This window comes from Glycine max, chromosome 9 (genome assembly GCF_000004515.6).
Source record: "Glycine max cultivar Williams 82 chromosome 9, Glycine_max_v4.0, whole genome shotgun sequence".
NCBI lineage: Eukaryota > Viridiplantae > Streptophyta > Magnoliopsida > Fabales > Fabaceae > Glycine > Glycine max.
This window is the reverse complement of record NC_038245.2, coordinates 25562804-25588207: the sequence shown is the minus strand read 5'-3', so window position 1 is coordinate 25588207 and position 25404 is coordinate 25562804. Positions and strand designations below refer to the sequence as shown.

The 25404-nt window shown below is 36.4% G+C and overlaps 1 non-coding gene and 1 pseudogene across 1 annotated transcript; both read right to left on the bottom strand.

Moving 5' to 3' along the window:
• LOC112997768 (protein DETOXIFICATION 33-like) overlaps positions 1–25404 on the bottom strand; it is a 68211-nt pseudogene that overhangs the window by 35483 nt on the left and 7324 nt on the right.
• LOC102666214 (uncharacterized membrane protein At1g75140) lies at positions 19546–21987 on the bottom strand. Its single transcript, XR_005886449.1, has 4 exons — positions 21747–21987; positions 21429–21520; positions 21170–21312; positions 19546–21114 (listed from the first exon to the last, which is right to left on the bottom strand). It is a non-coding gene; the product is annotated as an uncharacterized membrane protein At1g75140 (transcript).

The following is a 25404-nucleotide window of genomic DNA, read 5'->3' as shown; positions in this document are numbered from 1 at the left end:
TTATCATCCATTAACAACCATTCAAAATGGCTTTCAAAACTGATGAGCGTTACAAAATTTCAAAATGTTATGACCATGAATTATTACAATGTGTACATGTGGTGGGGTGCATGGGTGAATGATGCATGCATGGGTATTTCTCGGCATTGCAGTTGGCGTAGCCCACATGCACGTATTTCGCAAGTCGTGTTGGCGTAACCCTTTGGGGTATCTCACCAGCAGTGATGACGGAATAAGGGTTCCGCCAACAAGAATGGCGGAACCCTAAAAAAACAAATCTCCTCTGAAAATTCTTTCAAAACAAACCCTCTAAGATAAATAGTTTGTAAAAGGAACCCGCTTACGTCATTTTGCCATGATATGAAGTGATGCATAGAACTGACCAACAGCATCTGAGATCTCAGCCGTCTGTCCAAAGAGCCTCAAGATGGGAGGTGACAAAATGTAAAGAGGTAACAAAATAAGGGCAGTGACGAACAAGATGACCCATAATCTTTGCATGTACACACCCAACATCGTGCTCTGTCCCGCATCGTATGCTTGCCCACACAGAGTCTCCAAGGCACTCCCCATTCCCAACTGATCTCAACAAAAACATAATTAATTAATTAAAAATAAACCATCAATTTCAAATCTTAATTAACTCATCCAAATGATTTTTTTTTCATTTTTCTGTATAAATATTGAAATAAAAAACAAACTCAAAATAGTTTTTATACTTATGAATAAAAAATAGTACTTTCTTAAACAGATCATCAGCTAAGTAAGTCCGAAGACAATGTTAGTAAAAGAGAAATGTTATAGTTAAAATAACTCATACAACAAATTGTACCATGAAAAGAAAAGGCAAAAGAGAAAAGAGAAAAAAAAATATTAGATGTAATAAACAAATGAAATATTATGTAAATTGTTGTATAAATAGCACTAATGGCTGGTTTGAAATGATTCAGATTATTAAACAAATAATTGTGAATCTTTGATAACATCAAATTGAACCGTTCACATTTTTTATGATAGTTTTGTTGGATCCTCATCAGGCTAGTTTTGTTGTTGCTATTATTCACATCTCAATCCAATTTAAAATTCAAAGAACACACATCAAATAAAAAGTGGATATCGTATCATGATATCCCATTGGTTAGTTTGGAAAGACACGGATTTCCAATAAAATAATTTTGAGTCATTGTTATCATCAAATCAAAAAGTTCACGTTTCTTATGATAGTCTCATTGAATTCTCATTGGGCTAGTTTTGTTGTTGTTGTTGTTGTTATTTATATTTCAATCCAATTTAAAATTGAAAGAACACATATCAAATAAAAAGTGGATACCATATCATGATATCCCATTAGTTGGTTCAGAAAAATAGAGATTACCAAACAAATAATTATGAGTTGTTGATAATATTAAATCAACTGTTCATGTTTCTTTGTGCTAGTCTCAATGGATTCTCGTAAAGGCTTTCACAACTTTATAATGTGAAATTATGTCGATGCACCCTCTATCTACGTCTTACCATCACTCTCACTCCTATGATTATTCCTATCGCACAAAATTTACACTAGAAAGTTCATCATCTCTTCTAGTTCTCACCAAATAGACTATTAGACCAAGAGGTCCAAGATTGACCTTGTCCACACTTTATAATTATTTTTTTGTCTTGTTGACTTATTTTCTTGTTTCTAAAATTTTTGTACTCTTTTATTTATGCTAGATCCATTAGCCAGGCAACAAATCCTCGTTCACGGACCTTTGTTATAGATCTACTCATATGGAAATCACTGACCATGTCTTATATTTCTTCTCCCTCTCGTTTATGCTTTACCCTATTATTTGTTCTGATTATGAACAATAAACATCTTCAATGATGGTGATTTCCTTGATTAATTAAATAAGGTAAGAGTTCTAACTCATTTGTTATTTTAAATTAACTTATTTAATAATCACAATTACATGATTAATTTGCATCCTCTATTGAAGACATGATTGGTATTCACACAAATTGATTTGTTGGATATCTACTCATATCTCTTCATTAATTAGGGAAAGAACCCACACAAATTGTATTTTTTTGAGCAACATATATAAGGAGAATTAGATTTAGTTAGACAGTATATGATTGATGAAAAAGAATCAATTTTTTTTAATAAGATACAAAATGTATCACCAATTTTTTCAAATCATCTAACACTTTACAAATCAACAACCATTGTTAGAGTACCTACCATTTCTTTCCTCACCATAATTATTGTTGGCAACAAATGATTAATCCAATGGTACTGGACATGAATCTCATAAGCATGTGGTAAGATATTTAAATTTTGATCGATGCGTATGTAGAAAATTTTGTTGAGATAAGCATCCCACCTATGAGTGCCAACAAGTCCCTTGGAGAATATTAAAATCCCGTTGACTAATTAATATACTTTTTTGCAGTCATATGTAGCTAAAATAATTATAGTAGAAAAGTCTTCCCTTCATTGCAAAAATAGCTAATTAGCTGCCACCACCACATAAAATTGAACAATAACTTTAATGTTATTTTTAGTTATTTTAATACAAAATGATGTTATTTTAAAAAGGTTTTTTTAAAATCATTTCAAGAGTTTTAATTAAAGATTCTTATTACAAGTGTTCTAAAAATATTAGTTAACAAATATTTAGTGCTTACAATTAATTTCTAAAAAATAATACTTAATTATTTTTTATTTTTAAATATAATAAATGCTTTTATTTCTATAGATAATTTCTATTTTTTTTTATTTTTTTAACCAATGTCATTAACATTCTGGATTCATTTTTTTCTTTATTCATCGAAGTTGCATTCCTGTGTGCTCAGGAACCAATGCTCGGTGTGCAAAAAATTGCATTGACTATGAATAATGTGAAAAATGAAGCTAGACCAATAGCATTTGCAATGCCAACCTAGTTCGGATCTCTTGTGAGCTGGAGCTTAAGTTGATAGTGAAGATGTCAATGCTTAGTTCTTGCCAATAACTTTAAAGACCAAGATTCCAACTTTCATTTTTCCTCCATGGAACAAAGTTATTTATGTTCTAGATGCAAGTTCAACTGTGATTTCCTATCAATTAGTGTGTTGGGCCTTGCAATCCAAGATATGACATTGACAACTATAGTTTGGAATAAAAGTCTAGACTTTTCTATTTCATTTCTAGATTATTTGTAATTTTGGTCTTTAGGCCTTGCTTCTTGTGTTGTTCAAGGGGGGCAGTGAAAAATATTGGATGTATGAACAAATATTAAGATCTCCAACTCAATTCATCTCTATAAATAAATTCCATTTAGACAAATAGGCTGCATATTTGTTCATTTCAGTTCAATATACCTATATTTGTTTCATTCCATTGAGAGAAATAGTGCAAGTTTAAGAGGATATGTTTCTTGTCATGGTTAGAGACGTGATTTTGATGACGTTCTTAGATTCATTAAGAGTTCTTCGTGTTCATTTCCTTGATCTGATGCGTGTTGTTCAGACTTCAAAGCCAAACCAATATGTACATAAGCTTAAAGTGAATTATAAGTAATTTTATCACAATGCACCTATCAAAAAATACAATTATGATTAGCAATTTATTCTCGAACAAAAGCAACTCAATGACAGTTTATGGCATAGACAACGTGAACTACTTACAACTTACTCTGCCAAACACGAATCAACATTAATGACTATTATGCATTTTGATTTTTTCAAATACTTGTTAATACATTAAATACAAGCATACCAAAATTATTGCCCCATCGCCCAGTCAAATTTCACAATTGTGCATCCTTAGGAAACACGAGTTGCTCTATTTTCTGCAGATAAAAAAAAAATCCAAATCATATTAATCTAGCTATTAGTGCTAATTAGCTAGAAACAAACAACTATTATGACTTCATTTTTAAATGATTTATGTGCTCTTAAAGAAACTGGCCATTGCTTTCGATTATATTGATGCGAGAAGTACACAATTATAACTTAATAGTTTAGTTCTCACATCAATATAATTATATACTTACTCTGTCTTGATGTAGGAACATAGTAATTTTGTTCTTGATTGAGATATAATTTATTGTGCACATATATACCTTAAGCACATGCAACGAGGTGTTTCCTTCGGTCAACACCTGAAATTTTGGATCGAACACTACTTGAAAACGGCTATTCTGTTCAGAAATGAAATAGTCCAAATGTTCCTAGAAATTCTTGCTCCCATTGGACCATTTGTATCTATATGCATTAGGATCCCGATTCATGGATCTCTCCGTTCGAGAAATAAAAATAAGAGGATCGAACCATTTCTTCTGACTCTTTTTCAAATTGGATAAATGTTGGTTGATCGTGTATTTCATTATAGTTCGATGATTCAGAGTATCATTTTCTATTTGATACCTTTGAATTTCAAATTCGAAGTTGCAATTGAATCGATTCAATACATTTCTTCTAGGGTTACTATGACAATGCTCTAACCAACTAAACTAATGAATCAATTACGTTATAAAATAAATAATATTAGTATACATAAATTATTACTATACATAATTATCACTAACATTTTTAATGCATATTTAATGCGCATGTACATTTGAATAATAAATATTGTGACAATTGAATTTAATTTAAATCATACAAATATTTATTGCACATGTAAATTTGAATAATAAATATTTACTTATGTAATCCGTATATTTTTTTAAAAATAAAAAATATTTATTATGACAACATTTTATTTGTATTACAAAATTTAATATATATTAAATAAATATTATTTATTTTATAACAACGTGAATTAAATATGCATTAAATTTTATAATAATAATCCAAATTAAAAAAATATTTAATGCAGGCTTTGGTTTTCTTTAAATTTTAATGACAATTTTTCCCATGTCTTGTTTTTCTTTAAATTTACTATGCTTGTTTCCGGTTTTACGCTTCCTTTGTGTTTCACTTTCACTTTCGTCCTGTGTGCTGGGTGGTTTTTGCAAGCTTTGGTGGTTTTTGCAAGTTTGTTGGAAGTAGTTGTTCGGTGAAGGTTAAATATTGGTGGTTTCTATCGTAGTTGCTCTTCTTATTCCCTTGGAGGTACGCATTTTATGGTTTTTTTTTTTTTGTGTTCATATGTTACAGAAGCAGTAAAATGTTGAGGAAGGTTATTCAGTAAAAACTTCTTCCAGAAGTTCCAAAAACTTCTTCCAGAAGAAGTTCTTCCGGAAGTTGATGCTACTTATTCCGGAATAAGTTCTTCCATAATAAGGTGTGTCAGCTTCCGGAAGAAGTTTCCGAAAGAACTTCTTCCGGTAGTGCACACTGCTTCTTCCGGAAACTGTATTTTTTTAATTTTTTTGGAATTGGGTTTTTAAATTTGTGAAAAAATTAATATATATGAATATTATAATTTATAATATTTGTATTTGATATTTTTAAAATTGTGGATAATTGGTTTAATTAGGTATAATAATATAGGTATATTATTAAATGATTTAGATAAAATAATTGTATTTTGTTGTAGTAGTAAAATATTTTATTAGTTGTTAGTTATAGTGTTAACTTTAGTTTAAGAAAATAATTTAGTTTTAACTTTTGTATTACTTGTGTATGATGCATAATTTAATAATATGTCGTTAAGATGGACGAAGATCAATGGACATATGACTATACGATGTCACAAGAAGTTCATATGGATTATGATAATGAAGAAGAATGTGGTGTGAATGAACCACATGTTGATTGCTCGAATGTTTTTAATACCTGTCAGGTAATCATGTTCATTAGTTTGAGTCATTTGGTTGAACGTATGTTTCATATAAAAATTAATATGTCAGAGTTGCGTTGTAGGTCTTTGGTACTCGAGATGATGTTTTGCAGTGGGCTCGAACAGTTGCCCATGAAAACGGATTTGTTGCAGTGATTATGAGGTCTGACACAGATACTGGTAGCAGAGGAAGAAGTTCATTTGTGTTAATTGGGTGTGAAAGGAGTGGTCTGTACAAGAGTAGGAATAAAGAATTCGTTAGAAGAGACACTGGGAGTAGGAAATGTGGTTGTCCCTTCAGGCTTCATAGGAAACCAGTGCATGGAGAGGAAGGTTGGATGGTGAAGTTGATCTGTGGGATTCACAATCATGAATTGGCCAAGTCCTTAGTTGGATATCCATACGCTGGGCGATTGACTAAGGATGAAAAGAAAATTATTGGATATGACAAAGTCGATGGTGAAACCAAAAAACATTTTGCTAACGTTGAAGGAGCACAATGCCAACAGTTGCACCATGATCAAGCAAATTTACAATGCAAGAAGTGCATATCGTTCTTCAATAAGAGGAGCTGATACCGAAATGCAACATCTGATGAAGCTTCTCGAACGTGATCAATACATTCATTGGCATAGATTGAAGGATGAAGTTGTGGTGCGTGATCTGTTTTGATGTCACCCAGATGCAGTAAAGTTATGCAATGCATGTCATCTGGTGTTTTTTTATAGATAGTACCTACAAAACAAACAGGTGCAGACTCCCACTACTAGACTTTGTTGGGGTGACACCAACGGCGATGACATTCTCTACTGGGTTTGCATATCTGGAGGGTGAGCGTGTTAATAATATTGTATAGGCTTTGGAACGGTTTCGAGGTCTATTTTTAAGAAACGATCGTCTCCCTGTTGTTATTGTCACTGACAGAGACCTAGCACTGATGAATGCAGTAAAAACTGTGTTCTCAGAGTGTACAAACTTGTTGTGCAGGTTTCACATCGATAAGAATGTCAAGGCGAAGTGCAAATCTTTAATCGGTCAAAAAAATGCCTGGCACTATGTGATGGATAACTGGGGTACTTTGGTTGATTGTCCGTCCGAACAACAATTCGCTGACTCCCTTCAGAAGTTTCAAATTGCCTGTTCACCTTGGCCAATGTTCATTGACTATGTTAACGACACATGGATTATCCCTCTCAAGGAAAAATTTATTATAGCCTGGACAAATAAGGTCATGCACCTAGGCAACACAACAACAAACAGGTATTAAAATCTTATTTTTTTTGTAGTAAGGATTATTAATAAATGGCATTTAATTGTTGTATATTTTTCATGTTTGTTGTGTATTTCTCATTGGGCTCTAAAAAGAGTATTACAAAATAGCTTTGGAGACCTGTGTAGTGTTTGGGATGTCATGAACAACATGATCACGCTGCAACACGTTGAAATTAAAGTATCCTTTGAAACCAGTACTCATGTGGTTGTACATGTATTTAAAAAAAACTTATACAAGAGGCTTGTTGGAATGGTTTCAAGGAACGCTTTAAATGAGATTGCTGGCGAGGTTGAGCGTCTGCGTTATCTTGTGGTTGTGCGATGAGAAGCACACTCGGTCTTCCTTGTGCATGTGAGCTTTCTAGGTATACTGCTGGCAGCATCCCAGTGGATTCAGTTCATATGTTCTGGAGGAGACTTTGCTTTTCAGACCAAGGGTTATGTGAGGCCGAAGTCAGCATCAAGGAAGAGATTGAGACCATATCTAAAAGATTTGAGAAACTTGATGTGTGTGGCAAACTAACTCTCAAGAGTAAACTTCGAGATATTGCATACCCTGATCATAACTCTATGTGCCCTCCTCCGTCAAAGGTCAACACAAAAGGTGCACTGAAGAAATCGATGAAAAGAAGTCAAAGATCCACAAAGCGTGATCCGTCTTACTGGGAGTATGTTGATGCTTTTAATTTTGTTCAAAGCAGCAACTCTTCAGTGAAACGTAGTGCATCATCTTCTGAACCGTCGAAGCCAACAAGGATCATCCCGATGTTGAATCAATTTGCGCCATTTATATAGGATTTCATTCACAACGTTGTGGATGTGAAAGTGGACGGTAACTGTGGATATCGGTCCATTGCCGGTTTATTAGGTATGGGGGAAGATTCTTGGCCATTGGTGTGCAACGAATTGATTAAAGAACTTGGCAGATGGTCGCATGACTACACCAACCTCTTCGGTGGCACAGAGAGATCTTAACAATTAAGGTTGTCCCTACTTGTTGATGGGTTTTCCAAGGTATGTTTTTAGGTTATTTTTTTTTAAGAACAAACTTTAAATAACTTAGATGTGTATGTTTGCTTGATTCAAGTTAGTGTGGACAAGTGGATGGATATAACGGAGATGGGATATGTCATTGCATCACGGTATAATGTAATCCTTGTGTCGTTGTCCCGAAAACAAAGCATGACATTTTTTCCTCTTAGAAGTCAACCACTACCCGATTCTTCTGTGCACTGCATGATATGTGTCGGTCACGTGTTTGGAAATCATTTTGTTCAGGTACATTGAAGGTAGTTAGTCTAAGAATTATGCAATCACTTCCTTGGTTTGAGTTAATAATGTTTATTCACGCATAATAGGTTTATTTGAAAGACTGTTGTCCTTTACCACCTCTAGCGTTGTTGTGGTCAACCAATTGTTATTCTCAGGCAAAGCAGTGGCCAACTCCATATATTAGTAGAATGCAGCAGTACACAAGCTTGATGTCATTCAAAAGAGACTATGTCGACCTAAATGAAGACTGAACATGTATTGTTTATCTAATTGTATTCATTATGCGATATAATTTGTTGTAAGTCATTAAAGGATAATTATTAAGTACTCGTTGCGTTAAGAAAAAAATTAGTTGGTGCAACCAAAATCAATTATGCATGTACGATACATCGTTGTCATAATTGACAACACATAACGATATGCATGCATATTAAAGTTTGAGCATGACACGACATTGACTTAGTAGGAAACATAAACACGAAACATGTTCACGCCTGTTCTTTTGTAAAAAAAAAGTGAAGCAATCTATCGGTGAGAACCATGTATATATATGAGACGTGGCAAACGCTAATAAATCACACATTATCTTGCTTTCACATACTCTCCCAATTGATACACAAAGTATGACATTTTTAGGAGAAACTAGCAGTCAGACGATTGTCAACTCAAGGTTGGGTTTCATTTTTCTAAATGGATTGATTATTCACAATGATAATGGGGTTTACTTCCAAACTTCCACTCAGGTGCCCATTCGAGTACCAAACAACTGTGATTTTGCAAGCCTAAAAACCAGAATACACAATACCCTCCAGCTAACCGACAGACAATTTTTGGATGAAATTCACTACCGCTAGCCATTCACCCATACATGTAACCAAATTCGCTTTCAATGTATGCAATTGATAAATGATGACGATGTCAACACAATGTTAATGTTTAATGATCAATTTTCGTGTGTTGGTTCGATTAAGTTATTATGCACTGTTGGAAGAACACCAGATGAAGTAATAAACTTACTTGAACGCACTACGACCCCTACTCATGACGCCCTCTTGTATTACAACGGGAGATGGAACATGCTACCCCAGAAAAAATTTGTAGGATGCGCATTCACAGGAAAAAAATTCAAAGAAATTTAAAATTCCTTCAGGATGTACCCTCAATGAACTGAAGGATTTGATAAAGCAAGTTGCACCTAAAGGGATTCCCCCTCATGGAATTCACGAAGCACAAGCGGTAAGACGATTATTTTTTCGACAACCAGGACGTTTTGAGTATTCAGATAAAGTTATAAAATATGAAATTAATGAGCTGAAAACCAACGATGAAGTGTTGAAGGTGTTAGTACAGTCTAACTACTAGAAAAAATATGGGCCAATAGAAATTTTAGCTATTTTTACTAAACATGGTATGGAATTCAAAGACGATGTGGATGTCACGTTGCTAAACGAATGAATGCAACATTTCTTTTTTGTTTTCAATGTAACTTTTATCTGTTCATTTACAGCGTGTTTGAATTCCATAATAAAATTGAAGGGTGGAAATCCTATTTATTTTTTTTAATTTTGTGCTTGTTTTTTGAGGTGTTATTTGGTGGAACCGGCTGACGATATTATTTTTTTTGACTTCTTTGACGTCCAAACATGAGAAATAGCACCCCTCGAATGTCTTAGGCGACTCGTACATAATTTTAAAAAACCCCCGAACATGGGTACTTGAACATGTTTAAAGGCTCCAAATCCTAGTTTTTTTTAATTTCGTGCCTGGTTTTTCAGGTGTTATTCGGTGGAACCGACTGACGATATTATTTTTTTTGGCTTCTTTGATGTCCAAACATGAGAAATAGTGCCCCTTGAATGTCTTAGGCGACTCGCGCATAATTTTAAAAAACCCCCGAACATGGGTACTTGAACATGTTTGAAGGCTCCAAATCCTATTTTTTTAAATTTTGTGCTTGTTTTTTGAGGTGCTACTCGGTGGAACCGGATGACGATATTATTTGTTTTGGATTCTTTGACGTCCAAACATGAGAAATAGCACCCCTCAAATGTCTTAGGCGACTCACGCATAATTTTAAAAAACTCCCGAACATGGGTACTTGAACATGTTTGAAGGCTCCAAATCCTTTTTTTTTTTTAATTTCATGCTTGGTTTTTGAGGTGTTATTCGGTGGAACCGGCTGACGATATTATTTTTTTTTGGCTTCTTTGACGTCCAAAGATGAGAAATAGTGCCCCTCAAATGTCTTAGGCGAATCGCGAATAATTTTAAAAAACCCCCGAACATGGGTACTTGAACATGTTTGAAGGCTCCAAATCCTATTTTTTTAAATTTTGTGCTTGTTTTTTGAGGTGCTACTCGGTGGAACCGGATGACGATATTATTTGTTTTGGCTTCTTTGACGTCCAAACATGAGAAATAGCACCCCTCAAATGTCTTAGGCAACTCGCGCATAATTTTAAAAAACTCCCGAACATGGGTACTTGAACATGTTTGAAGGCTCCAAATCCTATTTTTTTTTTTAATTTCGTGCTTGGTTTTTGAGGTGTTATTCGGTGGAACCGACTGACGATATTATTTTTTTTGGCTTCTTTGACGTCCAAACATGAGAAATAGCACCCCTCAAATGTCTTAGGCGACTCGCGAATAATTTTAAAAAACCCCCGAACATGGGTACTTGAACATGTTTGAAGGCTCCAAATCCTATTTTTTTAAATTTTGTGCTTGTTTTTTGAGGTGTTACTCGGTGGAACCAGATGACGATATTATTTGTTTTGGCTTCTTTGACGTCCAAACATGAGAAATAGAACCCCTCAAATGTCTTAGGTGACTCGCGCATAGTTTTAAAAAACCCCCGAACATGGGTACTTGAACATGTTTGAAGGCTCCAAATCCTATTTTTTAAAATTTGTGCTTGTTTTTTGAGGTGTTATTCGGTGGAACCGGCTAACGATTATTTTTTTGGCTTCTTTGACATCCAAACATGAGAAATAGCACCCCTCGAATGTCTTAGGTGACTCGCGCATAATTTTAAAAAACCCCCGAACATGGGTACTTGAACATGTTTGAAGGCTCCAAATCCTATTTTAAAAAAATTTTAGCTATCTTACTTTAAAACATAAACAATTAGCTATCTTATTTTTAAAAATTTATAATTTTAATCTCATTCTTATGAAGGAAAGTCATCATTTTCGGAATCGGAATCGGTGTGTCATATAGAGTGCACAAAAAGTAAAGTAAACTATATTAAACAAAAAAGTGTAACAAATACAAAAAATGATGTCAACTACAAAACATAAAAAACATCATCAATGCTCTGTGCATCGTCTTTGTCGAGCCCTAACACTTCCATTTACGCTGGCACCCCCCTGGAGATCCTCAGGCAATCTTGCATGATATCATGTAACTCTGTCCCTACAGTGACCATCCTAAGGTTGAGCAAATGCTCCAACCTTTGCTTTTGATCGCCTCATAGCCTTCGTAATCATCTTGTGACAGTCATAAAAAACATTTATTACAAAATTTAAAATAAATAACAATTCATCAAACATTAAACGCGCAAATAATCTTACCACTGCATGTCGAGGGGGGTCAAATGCCACTGGAACCTGTGGGATGTCCGGCTGCATGTAGTCCTCATGGTTTGGGGCAGGTGCATGTCTGGGTTGGTCACCTGCCTGGGTCGGTATCATGAATGGGTGAGATATCTGGAAAAACCACTCCATGTAATCCGCAGATACCTGCCCAGGCACTACACAAAGGTCACCCATAGCTACTACGTGGTCCGAGAAATGCATTCACCTGTCATCTATATCGTCATATGACAACGAAGCGCTAATAGGCGGTGGAGGGATGCTCTGAATGTACCCAAATTGGCGTATCACCCTCTCTGATCGAACTGTGACCACCGTAGGACCCCATCTCAGCTAACCCTGGAACGATGAAATCAGTTCAAACCCCCTAACCCCTCGATGGTCACTGTAAGGAAACCAACACACGTCTGTGACCGTCAAAGCATCACAACATGCCCTGTACATCGCTCCTGTAATTCCCTTCATATGAGCCTTCATCATCAGCCACCGGGAGGTACGAGGGGACATCTCCTCATATGCATCATCGGTGACACACTGATGCACACTTGGAAAATGCTCATAGATCCAGCACAACAAAAAAAAATTAGGTTAACATAACATAAAAACATGTTTACATCATAATCCAATGTAACATATTACGAACACAAAATTTACCTATAATAAAGTAAGATATCCCCCAATCTGCCGTGTCGTGGTCCTAAAAGCTTCATCTAATTGGTCATACATATGAATCAGGACCACAGCTCCCCAGGCATAGGCCCCACTCTGACCCAGGTCGCGAAAAGCCTCTAGATGCACCACATGAACATTTGATGCACTCTTGTTAGAAAAAAGAGTGCAACTGACCAGGTACAAGAGATAAGCACGAGCTACTATAAGAGGGGTCTCAACTGACCTGGCATCTCATCTCATAGATCTCCCGAACCCATGAGAGGGGTCCATATGCCTCGCACGCTCGTATTGTCTCGACTCTAGCCTCCTCATCAGACACCTCGAGCAACTCCATCAACAAAATACCGCCTCATCCACGGAAAGAGCCTCGAAGCCGTGGAAGGCGCCACTGATAGGGAGATGGAGGAGTGACGACACATCATCTAGTGTGATCGTCAACTCTCCTACTGGAAGGTGGAAGGTGCTGGTCTCCCTATGCCACCTCTCCATAAATGCGGATATAAGTCCAGGATCGCTGGTTACAACTGAACACTCAATCAATGGACTTAATCCTGTGGCGACAACCAGCCCTTCAATCGCAGGCACTGGCCTCCCAATTAACGCCACCTTCCTCTCGTGCGACACCAACTTCAGCTCAGGACACTCTTGAATTGTAGTACAAATCATTCGAAATACATAAATATAAAAAAATTTTAATGACAAGCAAATCAAGAAGAAAAGAGTAAGAAATTATAATACTTGTCCAGTCCAAATGGCATGTGCGACATACTCTACAAATGAAGTCAGAACTGATGGGTCACGGGGCCCACTAGGGAATCCCTCATCAGCATGTGACCCCTCAGCACCATCACGACCTAAGTCCTCTGCAACAGTCGCATCTACGTCCGCAGTCATCTGAGGCACATCTTCACTCATCTGAGCAACATCATTAGCCATATGAGGGACATCCTCAGTCACCTGAGGAACATCCTCCACGATATGAGGAAAACATCCTTAGTCACCTGAGGAGCACCCTCATCAACCGTAATATGTACTCGTCGCCTACGGGCTGATGCAGTAGGCCTACGCCTCTGGGGAACATCATGCTCATCCTGTCTACCTCTGCCTATAACCATAGCTAAAGCATGACCTAAACCTCGTGTTCTAACCATGATCTGCAAATCATGAAAAACACGTATTTTTTTATGTCAAATAAACTATTCATATAATTAAAAACCTACATATATTTACATAAATCTTCAGCCTTATGTTATAAACCCTAATCACACTACCCTAAGCATTGTTGACTACCCTAAACTAAACCCTACACACTCAACCACTAAACATATATCTTACAATCAACTAGGTCCTAACCCTAATACCAAATTTTTTATGCAAATACAAAATAACAAAAATTTAACCTAATATATAATATTTAATTAATTTTTTTTACTTACCTCCATGAAAGCATAAATATTTGAATTATTATAAAGCAAAATTTATAAAAAAAATAAAACAACTTCATTTATAAAAAAAACTAATTTTGGAAAAAATAATTCCTTCTTCCGGAAGAAGGTTCTTTCGGAGAGGCTACCGGAAGAAGGTTCTTCCGGAGAAGCTACCGGAAGAAGTTCTTTCGGAGAAGCTACCAAAAGAAGGTTCTTCTGGAAGAACAATTTGTTCTATCGGAAGAACTTTTGTTCTACCGGAAGAACCTTCTTCCGGAGAAGCTACCGGAAGAACTTCTTCCGGGAGTATCGGAACGGTTGCTCTTCGCCATTTTCAGGCGATTTCCATGTCTTCTACCCTAAAGCCATCATCACCTAAACTAACTAAACAGTTGATGTAATCGTACCCCGCAAGGGCATTGGATAGAAGACTCCAAGTAGATTGTGCCAGAGATCCAAGGGAAGGCCCTAGGGTTCTCATGAGCCTTAGGGTAGATTTCGAGCCCATGGGCTAAGTATGAGCCCGCTTATCTTTGTAAATATTAGAATAGGTTTTTCCTTCGTTTGGGCCTTGTATTTTGGTCATTCTAGTAGTATAGGGTTTTAGCCTTGTATTTTGGGACTTTTTGAGTAGTCTTTGTAGTAAGGACTTTTTTTTTGTATTTTCATGTTTTTTGGCATAGGGGTGAGCTTAGCTATTATAGGGGGTGTGTAGCTAAGCTCTAGCTTCTCATCTCAAGGAGGTGAGCTTAGCTATTAGAGAGGTGTGTGTAGCTAAGCTCTGGCTTCTTTAGGAATCTTCTTAAGCAAGCTTCTCAAGGAGGTGAGCTTAGTTATGAGAGGGTGTGTGTAGCTAAGCTCTAGCTTCTCAAGGAAGTTTTCTCAAAGAAGCTTCTCAAGGAAGTTTTCTCAAGAAAGCTACCTAGTTTATAAATAGAAGCATGTGTAACACTTGTTCTAACTTTGATGAATGAGATCGAGTCTTGTGAGACACAACTCAAAGTTCAACTTCTCTCCCTTTTTTTTCCTTCAATTTTTTGCTCCCCCTCTCTCTTTCTCTCCCTCTTTCTTTTCCTCCATTGAAGCATCCTCTCCAAGCTTCTTATCCAAGACTCATCTTGGTGGTGAAGCTCCTTCTTCCATGGCTTATTCCCTAGTGGATGGTGCCTCCTCTCACCTCTTCTCTTTTGTCTTCTGCTGCATCTTTATGGTGGAAAATCACCATTAAAGGACCTCATTGAAGCTCAAAGATCTAGCCTCCATAGAAGCCCCACAAGCAAGCTTCCATCAACAGTTAACCTATGAGAGGAGGGGAGATAGGGGTTACTAACCTCGACAATAGAAACGCAGCAACGACACCATGAAAGCTTCGCAGCAACGGAACAATGGCAGCTTCAGGCACGGAGGAAGAAGGAACGGAGAAAAGAAGAAAGAAGCCAGAAAGGTGGGGAAGAAAACAAAGGCAGCGCATTTTGTTTTTAAATTTTAAGTTAAGGACAATTTTGCCCATTCAAAAAATTGCTGGGTGCACCTAGCATGTCCCTTGGATCAAGTATCTTATATCGGGATAACTTGTTAAGTGGGTTGTGCCATAAGCCCAATCCAAAAACACTAAAATCAATCCTTATTATTTTCTAAAAGTAAAAGTGGTTACAAAGAGTTCTTCGTAATTGTAAAGCATTAGCAAGAAATATGTAACTACATAATGAAAAATATCTAGTGGCATTTATTTTCAGGTGCATGGTATATGCTTAAGGAAGCCAAGAAATGATGATACTAGCTAGATCGAAATTATAATCAGAGTCCAAAAATGAAATAAATATTAGTAGAAGTCAATCTTTCCTGAAACTGAAAGACCATGGTAACGAGATACATAAGAATATGATCATCTCAGTTATAAACATCACACACTTCCCTCTGTCCTAATTGGGCCATTTTCTGAACTTTGGGCAGCTATAGGTACAGAGTGCTATGCATGAAGTGATAACCTCCTTAGTCCCTAATTAATATATAGACGGATATATCTTTTCTAAAGTGATGAAAGTATATTTTAGAAGATGAAATATATAATCAGGATGTGAGTTATTGGAAATGTTTTAATGCTGTCTTTGATATCTAAAAAAAAAGATAAGATATATAAATATTAAATAAAAATTAAAAATTTATAATTATAGATTTATTACATATGTATTTAATTTTAGTCTTAAATATATTTTTATACCTGTGAATTATGTCATTTTGGTTTTACTACTAAAATTTTGTTTTCTTTATATAACTACTTAAAAAAATTTATGTTTATTTTTAATACACGTCGTTAGACTAGGTCCATTAAATGATGATGCCGAGAATGTCATGTCATCTTTGAAAAGAAACTTCTCACCCTAGAAGTGTTTAAATCTTTAAAGCTTTGGATGACATCCGAGATGCAATCTTAAAGGTGATGTGCTTGTTGTGTACCCATGGAATTTGACAAAAACCAGCTTTGGGTGGATGACTCCTTTATATTTTGAATCCATCGAAATAAAACAAAAACATTACTGTGATAAATTCTCAAAGTACCACTTAAAGTTTTAGAGGAATATTCACTTCCCCATGGGCAGAGAGGCATATGCTTTCAAGTTTTAACAGCTGCATAAATTCTCTATCTATTTTATTAGCACTCTTTTCGTCAATATTTTGGAGCAACATAAATTCTCTATCTTTCTTTTATGATTCTCACGCTTTTTTGCCATCAAGAATACTTATAATATTTTCCCTTAGAAGTTCATGAGGCACACAACTAGACATCACATATTTTAGGTTCCATTGCTTAAACAAGTATTACTGTGAACACTTCTTTCCTACTATTTTTTATTTTCCAGATACTTAGGTGCTTATGTGAAAATCTCTCCCAACATTATTTTTTCACACATTAATTCTTAGATCAAACTCAGACTACATGTATAAAGATTCTGAAACTCTTTCACTCCAACTAACCCATTTAGACACAAATTTAGCCAAGCGAACTTTACATATCCAAAGTTTATACTTTATGCAGCTTGAATGTGGTAAAATCCTATTTTAAACCAGTCCTTGGGACATTATATTTGATAGTATAGCAGTTACGAAGGTGCAAGTAGCAGAAAGCGGTGCAAAACAAGCAGTGCAAACAGAGCCAGAGGTGCGAATAGCAAGTAGCACAAAGAAGAAGGTTTCGAAGCCCACTTACCTGAAAGATTACGTCTAAAGATTGATCCTGAAGATCCTGCAATCCTGAGAGATGATGTTGCGTGATTGTTGCTAGTGCCTAGGAGACAAGAAAAATGATCCTGATATTCCAATTGCACAAAATGACAAATTCTGTTATTATAGAATATCAATATAAATAGACTAATATGTAAATAACAGTATCATCAATAAAATCAAGCTTTTACCTTCCTTCTCTCTTCTTTGGAGGTCCTGGTCCTCGAAAACCATATTACCCCTGTGCACTCGTATCACTTTGGCGCTCTCGTTGCTATGGCTGATTCTTCCAAAGTTCCCACTTCCATTGAGGATGCTATCCTCAAACTCACAGCTCAGCAACTATCTATGGGTGATACCTTGTAAACTGTCACCTTCCAACTCAACGAGATCCTTCATCGTCTTCCCCCTGCACTCACCGACTTGACACCTGCTTCCACAGCTCCAACTCCATCGTCGCCACCTGCAATTACCCACAGAATCAAATCGGATGTTCCCCGTTCTGATGGGACTGACCCCTTGGGGTGGATCTTTAAGATCACTGATCGAGGTCGTACCCGAATCAAATAAACATTAAAAATACAGTATCTAAGAAGTGGTCCTAGGTCGTCTCCCAACGAGCAATGGTCAACTAAACGTTCATAACAGATTGTAATAAAACAGTAACGAATTGGGAGGGTTGTTTGTTTTTGTAAATTAAACAGCAAGTAAATTTGAATTAGAAAAAATCAGAATTAAAACACGTTGTTTCCCCTTGATTCATAAGCAAGTCTCTTATCCTAGGCTACGAGGATTTATCCTTTATCAGTTCAACCACTTAATTCAACCCTAAATTAAATTACTAAGTGAAATTTAACATAAGACATTCATTATGTGATTAAGCAACACATACACCAATTAATCATGAACGAAACTGATCATTAAGCATGAACGTAAATTAAGCGCAGAGACAATTAATCAAGTACTAAGCATGCATGGATTAATAGCAACAAATACAGAGTAATTGGTGAAGAGGAAAAACTGATCAGAATTCAATAGTAATAATAAAACCTCAAAGAGAGCTATGCTTGATCCTCAAGAGAAAATAACGCTGGAGACTTAGCCTTCCATTAATCAATAGAAAACGAAATTGTAGTAGAAAACGAAGAAAACTAGAATTATTCTCCAAAACGAAAAAAGCTAAAAACAAAAGAGAGAGCCTAAAACTAGAACCTTGGTACTGTTATATAGTTATCAGCCCCAAAACTTACAAATCTGTTTTAAGTCCAAGCCCATAGATGAAATAAAATCTAGATAAGATAAGATAAGATAAGATCTATATGAAATAATATCTAGATGACATAAAATCTAGATATGATAAGATAAAATCTAGATGAAATAATATCTAGATGAGATAAAATCTAGATATGATAAGATTTGGTAGAATAAAATTGTCTGCTCTCTTCAAGTCCAAGCCCAATTTCGGATTCAAGCCCAATAGCTTAATTCTCCTGAAATTAAATTAAAAACACAAAATTAATCCAGTAGGCCCAAATGATAAAACTGCATAATAAATTTGATAATTAAGGCTAATCAGTAATTAAAATGGTGACAAAAAGGGTTAAGAAATATGAGAAAATGATGACACATCAATCACCCAATTTTTTGAATATCATGGAACTCCAAAAGCAGAATGACTTACCGTTGCGTCATTCTATATTGACAGTCGCGCTCTGGCTTGGTTCCAATGGATGACTGGCAACGGCCAGTTTACTTCGTGGTCGGCGTTCCTCCAGGCGTTGTAGACACGCTTTGTGCCCTCTCAGTATGAGGACCCTACCGGGGCCCTGTTCAAACTCACCCAGTGTGGTACGGTGGCGCAGTACCTCTCAGATTTTGAGGACCTTGCGAACCGCATAATCGGCCTCCCTCCACCCTTCTTGCTCAGTTGCTTTGTGTTAGGCTTATCTCCTGACATCCACCGCGAGGTCCAGGCACATCAGCCATTGACGCTTTTCCAAGCGGCAGGCCTCGTCCGACTTCAGGAGGAGAAGCTCCTCGACAGCCGTCACCCTCCCCGCCTCCGTCCCTTTCAGCCCCCACCACCCTCACACACAATTTTCTATTTCTCATATACGGACTTCTTAATAAAAGGAAAACTCGAAGGACAACAAAAATATACGGGAGAAGAAAAGACTGGGAAGTTTTTCATAATAATTTATTTCTCTCTTGTGTGCAACAACTTGAAAGCTAGAAGACTGCGAGACCAGATAACAAAGTGATGCATAAGATTAAAAGCTAAGGAAATCTGAAACTAGTTAGAGAAAAGCCCATAACATGCAATTAACTCTACCACTCAACTATGGTCATTTACAACTTGATTGCCTACAAACATACCATCTCTTCTTTTAGGAAAACCTGGAGGGTCCATGGTGGAGGCCCTAAATTTCAGCTCCGAGGCTACACGAAAATTTGGATCAACTGAAGCTGGCCTAGCATTGTGATCTATAGAAACACCACCAAGCCTATAGGAAGTTGCAGCCCCACCAGGATACCTTGAAGGAGAGTCGTACCTTCTCGGTGGAGCTCTGAGATTTCCACCTCTAAGATCCATAACTTTAGAACTTCTCGAAGAAGAGTCTGCAAAAGATTTGTCTCTAGAGCCAGATGCCAACGACACACTGGTGGTAGCTGACGTGGAACTAAATGGATCATCTGGTCCCCATGATGTAAGTGCTTCCTTCTTCTTGGCGAAAAAGTGCCAAGCCCCAAATAGGAAAAGTATGAAGAACAACACAGGACTAGTCCATAGCATGGTATTGAATTCCCCTTTGAAGATAGGTAGATGAGAATGATACATTCCAACATACCCACCTCCAAGACCAACAATAACAAGCCTTTTATGGTCACTAGCTATCAAGGGTGTCACTCTTGTTTCCGCATCCAAACTTGGGGTCGAATTATTCAAGAAGGATGATCTAAGCTCATCAAGTCCTGAGGAGAAAACAGGTCGAGGCACACCAACTCTCACATAATGCGGAGATGAAACATTGTACACGAAAACCTTCTTCGGGTTAACAATCAGCAAATACCCCTTAATTGCCTGCAGAGCAAGAGGCTCGTCCACATCAAACTTTTTCTTGTATCTAACCCTGCATTTGAAGTTCATCACATCTCCAAGCAACAAGACATAAATCAGATCTCTGTCCGAGGTAAACCCATAAGCCTTGGAACGCTCCATGGCATAAAAAACATAAGTTCGAGCAACAGAGTGGTTCAAGCCTTCACATTCAAATTCCCTGATTTTCATGCCCCTTAAATCCAATGAACTTGTCCCAATTTTTGTCAAGAACATAAGTCGTTGCTTCAAAAAAACTAGCGGCCTACTAGAGGGCGTGGCAGAACCATGTAACGAACCATTCTCCTTAAAAACCCTGATCTTCCCACTTGTATAAGCTGACAGAATGTACTTCATCCTCCCTACATAATAAACCTGCCAACATTCTCCATGAAAACAGAACTATAATCCTCTCCACTAGACCCTCCCTCCCAAGCTCTATGCATCAAGATTTCCCCATTTTGATGACCAGTTACCACAAAACTCTCATTCTTATAAACTGAAGTATACGAAACCATTGCTGTAATAGGGGACTCCAATGAGGTATCAAACTCAACCAACACATCCTCATTCCTCGTGAACACATACACTCTTCCCCTCTCATCACTAACCGCCACATACTTACTCAGCCCCTCGTGGTCCCTAAAAGGCAAAACATTTATACAAGTGGCCTCAGAATCCAACTTCAAAGCAGATGCAAACTGGAACCTCTCTGACCAAAAAGGTGTGTACTTTGTCATAGACGTTCCCCTAGATCTCTCCCCTTCTCGGGTTTTCCCCTCAAATTCACCTTCTTCAACTCCTTTACTACTTAATCTTGCATCTTCATCATCATCACCAATCTTTTTTTGAGTAAACTTACCCTTTTTCTTTTGGAGGTTCAAGTAGCTTTGATTCCAATCTTGCAACTAAATCACTAAGGTTTCTCACTAACTCCTCAAGCATATCCAACAAAACTTGTTGATTCAAATTATTAGCTATATGGGGTTTTTCAGGAACATGTTCCTGGCATGAATTGTGGTCCAGCTTGGATTGTATAGAACATGATTCAAGGTCTAAGGGGGAACTGGAAGCATGAAGAGAAGAGAAAAAGAAGAGTAAATAGAAGATAAAAAACTTGCCTTTATGCGACCACACCATTGAATCCGAAGAAGAAAATTGGAGGGTGTGTCGAAGTTGATGGATCTGGCAATAGAAAATTTAGCAGAAATCTCTGTAAGATTTGGGACAGGGTATTGACTTAGGTTGAATTAGGGCAAGCATGTGGATTAAGTAACAGAAGTGGACACAACCAGGTTGAGATCACTTCAGTTGTACTGTAACTAAGGATATATGATCTGGTCAAATTGCTTTGTTTGAGCTATATCTAGGCAAATTGACCCCAGGGGGTTAGTTTTACAAACTAATTCCCTAAGTGGGTCTCTTTCAAAACAAATTACGGAGGGGGTCTGTTATTACAAAGGGTTCCGCCATGCATGTTGGCGAAATAGGCCTGGGACTCGAGTGATGTGGTGCTGGTTTCTCTATTGCCACTGGCAAAACAAGGTGGCTAGGTTTTCGCCATTTGTAGTGGCGAAATACGATTGATGTGGCGCACACGGAAAGGCCATGCAGGTGGTAGTAGCAGAGCGTAGCTAAGGGTACAGAAAGCGCAGAAATTTTTTCAGAACATGTCGCCATTGGCAGTGGCAAAATACCTTTTCAAAAGATGTTGCCATTTGTAGTAGCGAAATAAGCTTCATGTGATGCATGGGATGTCCCGTTCCCTTTATATAAGACGTTCTCCCGAATCCCGAATGTACACATGCTTCATAATTTTTCTATTTCATAATTTTGCCCTGGTGCTGTTTTGCTTGTGGTGGTGGCGAAACGCTCTTTTCCGGTGGTGTGGTGTTCCTTTTCCAGTGCTTCGTTCTCGTCAAATTCTGGTACCTGCCAATATTTTTTGTGTTCTGCCAATATTTTGTGTGTTGTTGATATTTAAATTATTTGTTTTTGGTATTATAAAGTTGTATGATATATTTATTCTGCATATATATGTTAATATTATAAAAGTATATGCTAAGTTATTATTCAAATATATATATATTCTGTTAATTTTTTTTATTAATTTTGTATATATATTGTTTAAATTTTTCTTTGCATATTAATTTCAGTTATATATTATGTTATTCAAATATATATGTTGGAATATATATATTGTGTTATTTGTATAATATATTCTTTGCATATTAATTTTTGTTACATATTCTGTTACATAATTTATTTTTTATATATATTTAATTTAATTTTTATAAATGTACTTAATTTTTTTATATTATGGATAAATAATTTACAAATGTTTTTGCAGTATTAATGACATCTTCTCTTCATCGTGTTCATCAAATATAAAAATTAAATATGGTTCAGTTGATGGTGACATTTTATGGATGCAAGATAAGCATGTTTCAGTATATATTTGGAATGAGGAAGAAGATAGAAAATTACACATTAGACGAGTTGTCCCCACGTATCAAGGTCAAGAAGAAATACACGAAATTATTCCTCTACTTTAGCAATCTGGTTTTTACTGGATTATGAAGATGGGATATTTAAAAATAAATGCAGCATTAATTAGTGCCTTGATAGAAAGATAGATGCCGAAAACATATACTTTTCACATGAGATGAAGAGAGTGCACTATTACTCTTCAAGATGTATCTGTTTTATTAGGTCTCCGTGTGGATGGGTCACCATTAATTAATCCAACATACCTTAATTAGGCTGATTTATGTGAAGAATTGTTAGGGGTCAGACTAGAAGAAGGTGTACTTCAAGGTAGTATGATTAAATTAAATTGGTTGGCTCAGCATTTTCCAGAATTAAATAACCATGATGACAACTTACAACAAGTAGAAAGGTTTACCCGTGCATGGATCCTAAGATTCATTGGAGGTGTCTTATTTGTTGACAAAGGCAGTAGCAAAGTTTCGCTAAGGTACCTGTAATTTTTACGGGACTTTAGAGAGTGCAACACATATGCATGGGGACCTGCCGTACTTGCTTATTTATATAGAGAGATGTGCAGTGCCACCGATTATAAATTAAATCAATTGGAGGTATGTGCATCTTAATACAAATGTGGGCATAGGAACGATGTACAAGTTTGACTCCAAAGAGGACTTCTCCCCTAATAGAAAATAAACCACTTAGGCACTAGTTAGTCGTTTAAAAAATTAGATTTCATTTCAAAATAATTAATAATATAACTTATATTAATTTATAATTTTTTTAGGTGGCTACGACGTGGAAATCAACATATCGACAATGATGATTTGATAGTTTTTCGTCGCAAATTAGATATTATGAAATAACATGAGGTAAGAACATGTTAATGTATTGATTAATTAATAAATAATATGTCATATTTCACTGAAAATAAACAATATTGGAATTATATGCATTTTGTGTGGGAGCCTTACACAACAAATGTTACGTCAGGTGCTGCCTCCAATTTGTTTAGTTGGAAGTCCAGCGTGGTGCACGGTGGTGCCATTAATTTGTTTCCAAGTTATTGAGTTGCACCAACCTAATAGAGTGTTGAGACAATTTAGAATGCAACAACCAATTTCATGGTGTCCTTCGCAACCCTTTAATATTCATGGCATAACATTGAAAGGAACATGATGAAAATTGGGGGCAACTGTTAGGCCTAATGATCAATCAATGGAACAATCGAGTTGATTTTAGGGTCAACGGTTATCCTTGACAAGAAGACCTACTAAGCCTTAACTCTGACTATATGGTGTGGTATAGGCAAAAAACAAAGATATTTGTTGATCCTAAAAATGCAAACACAACTACATTGGTATTTTTTTTATGTTTTTTTAAATATTTAAGTTCAAATTATTTATGAAATTTTAGTCCATTAATTTGAACACCTAATAATTGCAGGCTGAAGTTGCAGAGACATTATAGTACATGGTGTCTCCACAAGAGAGAAATACATGGACATTGGATGATCTAGTGTCGTATGTGGAGAAAATAACCATTTTATCTAAAGAGCAAGAGAGAATCACTAAACCTATGTCACATGGTCCAGCAACAAAACATCAATTTGCAGCACAAGAGTTTAATATTCTCCCGTCAAGTGTTGAAACTCAAGGCATAGCCAGACGAAGGGAGACTGTTAAAGCAGAATCATATTTGTACCCACAGATGGTAGAGCGTGGCCATGGAATGTATTACACACCACCAGCATTTTCTCAGTATCCGACATAGATATGTATCAGTATCCATTTGAAGGTCATCAAAGTGATACTTCTGCAAGCGAACATTCATTAGGTGGTGTTGCGGAAACATATCCCAATTTTTCATGGCCTATTATGACCCCTTCACAACAACATGATGCTCCAATTCTAACACATAATTCCCCATTAGGTACTCAATGGAATGTACCCGAAGCAATGCCTGATATGGATGACTTAGTAGTTGTTGATTTATGTCACCAATTTTCTGTTGAGGCTGACTAAGTTGAAGCAAGGAAACATCGGGGCAGAAGAAATCCTAATAGACAAGCACGAAGATGGGAACGCCCATGCGACACATCCTCACGTCATCACAGACATCATAATGATTGATTTTCATATTACTATTTAAATATATTGCTGTATTTTTTTATTTAAATTTGAGACTTCTATTATCGTTTATGTTATGAAGGTTTACTAATGGATGCAGTTTATGTCACACACAAAAATATAATAATAAATAATTTTAAAAACAAATTGATCATGAATAGCTATGATTTCATTGAAGTAGACAAATAAAATACATAAATCAATTAATTTAACAACTTCCACGTTCAGATTGCATTGGACATCAACGCCTGTTGTGTCCTTCTGTTCCACATCTACTACATTTTTGTCGGTGCTCAGATGGTTCGAGCCAATCCATCTCATTCCTTATCCTTGTTGATTTTGGCCGACCTTTTGCACGAATTGTAGTTGGATCAGGAATAAGTGTCCATGAGTCCTCAGAAGGAGGAATTGTCGCTTCATTCCCAAGAGGCCACCATTGTGCGGAGTAAGCTTTTAAGATGTGCTCATTTGTGTAAACAAC